Here is a 5,234-nt window from a genome sequence, read left to right as displayed (position 1 = left end):
TAGGTAAGTCTCTCCTCCATAGAGTATAATTTCTGCTTTCATGTTTTTTCATCTTTAATCTTTCAAACCCCTTTCTTGTTCTTCTTTCAGTGTTAGAATTTATCTGGATTTAGCTCTTTGATTTTATAAGATCTTCATAAATTGTTCGGGTTTCTTGATTTTTGGAACCTGCATGTTTATTTTCCTTCCCAATCTGGGCATTTTTATCTGTGATTAGTAAACAAATTAGGGTTATGATTCTTAAACATCCAATCCTTTTGCCTTTGTTCTTGTTCTTAATGTTTTTCTTTTTTAGAAAATTCCATCGTCTTTAGTTCTTGATCTTGACTTTGAAGACACCCATGTGTTGTTTAGTTGAAATTCAGTTTCAAGATCATGATTCTTCATTAACTAAATCAACTTGTCAATCTTACCCTGAAGTTGCTAGTGCTGGAGAAAATTACCATTTAGCGTTTGAGAGTTGGAATTGAAGATATGGAATGGAATTGAAGCTCATTTAGTTGCAATAATGGTCACATCTGTGATCTGTTATTGCTAGGCAAAATGGGTCCCAATCATCAATTACAACAGCAAGGGTAGTGCCCTATGCTTCTTCAGTTCCAATTGAAGGTTTAGTAAATTAAAGCTTTAACCAAGGTAATCATCTGGGGTATCAAAGTTACTGGGATGCAACATATGCACATGAATTGACAAATTTTCGTGAACATGGGGATGCTGGTGAAGTTTGGTATGCATATCTAATTGACTATGACATATACCTTCTTTGACAAGATGCTTTTTTGTATGACTTTTTAAATTCTTTCTAAAGGTTTGGGGCAGATGTCATGGAAATGGTTGCTTCATGGAAAAAAGGACTATGTGCTAACATTTCACAAAGACATTTACAAATTCAACATAAAATTGATGACTCTGAGTCTGTTAGTCAAGAGGATAAAGATTTAGCAAGATGGAGTGTTCTTGATGTTGGAACAGGCAATGGGCTACTTCTTCAAGAGCTTGCTAAACAGGGGTATAGTATTATACATAATAACACTTATTCCTCCTTTTGGTACGATGATAATTGATAAATCATTCTTTATTACTTTTGATGTTAGTATAAATAGGTTCTCTGATCTCACTGGAATAGATTATAGTGAATGAGCAATTAGCCTTGCTAGAAGCCTTGCTAATCGTGATGAATTTATTTTTATCAAACTATTGGTTGATGATGTTCTTGATTTTTTATTTACTCATATTTAATGTCTATTGGTAAGTTACAATTTGCATTTACTCATATTTAATGTTTTTTATTTTTGATTTTACAGCTCCTGATATACATCGATCCAACAACACAAAGTTCCAGGGATATGCTTGGTATTGACACTCGAGGTTGAAAACTTCAACGTCATGTCAGGGATAAATATAAATTTATTTCAAGTTTGGTCCATTATACCCTTGGTTGACATTTATAAAAAACTTCCTGGAAGTTACTAAAGAAACAGTCGTTGCCACCTTTGTGCTATTCATCAGGTGTTAAATGGCTTCTACCAACCTTGGACATGGCGGAGTTGGCAGTTCCAGAGTTGTTACCGGCTTGAATTATTTATCTAGTTCAGTTGACTGGCTCGGGAGAGAGATGCTTGAGATGCGACAAGGTAGAACATGATGATGAAAGAGTGAGTGCAAGTTCCTTTTCCCTTATCATAACTTTTCTTATATATCATTCATAAAATTCTTATATATCATCAGTTGTTATTGATAATCTGTTCATGTTGGATTTATATTGCAGGAAAGTGAACCAGAGATAGTACATGGTGTGGGTTCTGAAGCAAGGCATGTTATAAGAACAACAACACACCCGGTCTTCTTTCTGACTCTGTCATGTAGAAATCGATTGCATCACTTATTCCCTTATTCTCTTGTGAGTATAAAAAATTAGCTACATCATTAACCTAATTTGTGAATTATTGATTTTATTAATTGTTGGAACAGGGGAAACTTGGGGAAACTTGTGATTTCTTTCTTAGGTATCTAATTGCTAATTTTATAGCTACATCATTAACCTGCTACGGTTGCTATTTGAACTTTGAAGTGTTTTCTGCCTTTTTGACCATTTTACCCCTGCTCTGTGTTTTGCTTAGTTGTTGTGTTTGTTGGTCTCAAATTTTTTCCCATGCTTTTGGAGCTGTGTGGAGCTTGCTGCCACCTTTTGGAGCTGTGTGGAGCATTCTAGGTGGTTGTAATGATCAGTCTAAACAGGTTTGGAGTAATGAATTTTCAAGAATTAGCATTTTTCATGGGTTTCAACTACAATCTGTTATTTAATTTTTATATGATATAAAGGCTTAACATGGGTTTCAATGTTTCATGCAATTTAAAAAGCAAATTAAAACAGAGCTTTGAGAATTTAATATATGTACATATGGTGGTCAAATGAAGTTGTGTAAAAAATGTTATATGAAATGGATGTGGGAGTATTATGTGGATGCTACAACAGGTAGGTAAGCTTCAATTTCTACCTTTTAATTTCTCTCATAAGTTGAAAATTTGATTTCTAGTTTCCATGGATCCAACCTTAATGTTTTTCATCCTCAAAGGTAATACATGTTTGCTGAAGTACCAGACGACTACGAATAGATATAGACTCTACAAATGTTCAGGTGGGTATTTTTTTCTGAAATTCACATAACTATATCTTTGATAGTCATGTTTGTTTGTTCGGTTGTGCAAGGACAATTAGATGGAGTTTGATAGCACATGCAGCTAGGGAAGTGGATTGGAGTGGGATAGAAAATAGAACAAATGTAGCTAGGGTAATTGTTTTCTAAATTTGGTGTAACTATATCTTTGATTTTGTTTTTCATCTTACCTTTTATGATTTGAGTATGAAATTTTATTTTATATTATGCAATGGATTGTATTTTTTGTATATGCTATTTTATTTCTATTATGAGAAATTAAATGCAAATTTAATTTGAAAATTAATAAATATATAAATTCATTTTTTTTAAACATTTAAATTTACGATACGCAAAAATGTGTGTCATCTTCATTTATGACATGGCCTTTCTTGACAGGGGCTTTCTTGATACGCATTGCGTGTCATTAACACGCGCGTCGTAAGGTTACGACACGCGAATGCGTGTCATCTTCCTTTATGACAGGGCCTTCCTTGATACGCATTGCGTGTCGTAAACGCGCGTCGTAATTGCGCGTCGTAAATGAGCGTCGTCTATAGACGACGCGCAAAAGCGCGTCGTCTCTCTTTATGACAGGGCCTTCCTTGACACGCATTTGCGCATCGTCTGAGCCTTTTACGACGCGCAATGAGCGTCGTAAAAGGCTGTTTTTCTAGTAGTGAATTCAATCGAAAAACTATGTTAATACATATTTCTTAGCAATCTATTCTAACTCCAAGTAGTAGCTCAAAATCTAATCTTCAAACAACACGATCGAAAACCATTTCTTCACGATTAGATTCCGCTCACTTCTTCCCTTAACCTTCCTCTCTTTTCTATGATCCTACAAAACACCAAATGTAATCTTATCACATCATGTATTAAGAATCTAGAATAGGAACTTAAAAGAGTTAGTTAATGGATTTTACCTAAAGTAGAGCCATACGTTTTGACTCTCCCATCTCTTAGATCTCTTAGGTAAATAGGGCAGCTTCGTCTCCAATGCCCCTTCTCTTGGCAATAAAAGAAAATTGACGCTTTTGGAACAGCACATGGAACTACTTCAGACTTTGCCTTTCTCTTATGATCAAACTCTTCGATCATGGCATGCCATTCGTTGCCATTGCCTATATCCATAGAGGTCTGGAAGGCAGATTCACAAATCAACTTTGCTTTTCCAGTGTGCTAAACCATTGCTGATTTAGCAGCAATAAGCATGTAGGTGAGATCTATAAGGGTCACGTCGTGGTTCATCATATAATACTCTCTTACGAACTCACTATGAGTTAGGAAGTGACTTAAGAACCCAGTCAACAGCCAGCTCCTCACAGACAACGAATCCCAACATTCTTAACCCATCAATGTGTGACATCATCTCTAGGACGTGTGCAGACACCAACTTTCCTTCTTCATGTTTACTTGCCAAAAGGGCTTGAGTGAGCTTGAAGTTTTCAAGCCTTCAAACTTGTGGGTTAGGAGAATAATTGGAGGATGTGGAGGAAGTGAAGCATGATCTCTTGTTCCTCGATCAAATCGTGGAATATCATCTTCATGTGGAAAGCTTGTTCCACGGGATTTGGGAAGACCATAGGTGTCGTACTTTGACATCTACAAAATGGGAGAAAATAAATTCAAGTTAGTTGATTAATTGTGTCCTTAATAAATCACCCAAATGAGATACTAAGGCTAGGACCCAACACAATATTCCACAACTTGGGAGAGGGATGTCGTAACCCAAATTGCAAAACATTTGAAGGTAAATGAATGATGATTCACTAATGTTCCACCATGAAAAACGAAAAACAGATTAAGTTTTAAATGCTTTGAAAACTCCTAGATCCTTTGAGATTCATTGAACTTTTTAATGGCATGTTTAAATCTCGATATGCCCCTCGATTTGTGACTGGGATGCCGAGGATCACAAAACAGGGTGTGAATAACCATGCAAACCTACATGGTGCCCCCACATGTTACAGTTACCTATTCGATGTGTCGGTTAACCACACACGCTCCACCGAACTATGAAAAACATTGAGTCACCCTTTGCTACCTTTGCTTAGAACCATTTAGTGTGCCGGTTAACCACACACTCTCCACTAACGTCTTCGCAAGGGTACAAAGTGTAATTTCATGGAATTGCATCAATTCACTTTTGCCTAAAGTAACTAAGATTGAGAATTTGTAAAACATTTAGTTACTTTTGTACTTCATTATACTTATAATAGAAGTTTTTTGTCCTATCCTACCCGTTCGGCAAATGACCCTCCACTAGTCAAGAGTACGGTGGGTAAGAGTGGATACTCATTCAATCGCCATTTTATAGGCAATTTCCTTAAGCACCCCTTATAGACTAGCTTCGTGAATGAGGCCTACTAACGGTAAGACTGACTTTTACTCATACATATATAATATTATACTTTTAATGGTATACATAGTATAGGGTATATTTTACACTTTTAGAATACTAGGTGGTCAAATTTAACAATTATACTTTTAATTTAATTAAATTGTAAACCAAAACTTTATGGATTTATGAAATCTCCTTTAATTATACACCTTAATTAATTAATAAAACCA

The 5,234-nt window shown here is 35.6% G+C and overlaps 1 pseudogene; it reads left to right on the top strand.

Annotated features, from left to right (window-relative positions):
- The first annotated feature begins 508 nt into the window (after positions 1 to 508).
- On the top strand, positions 509 to 1,239 carry LOC128132910 (uncharacterized; annotated as a pseudogene).
- Positions 1,240 to 5,234: the final 3,995 nt, after the last annotated feature.

Source organism: Lactuca sativa, chromosome 3 (genome assembly GCF_002870075.4).
Source record: "Lactuca sativa cultivar Salinas chromosome 3, Lsat_Salinas_v11, whole genome shotgun sequence".
Taxonomy (NCBI): domain Eukaryota; kingdom Viridiplantae; phylum Streptophyta; class Magnoliopsida; order Asterales; family Asteraceae; genus Lactuca; species Lactuca sativa.
The sequence above is the reverse complement of the archived record's forward strand: the minus strand, read 5'-3'. Positions and strand labels throughout refer to the sequence as shown.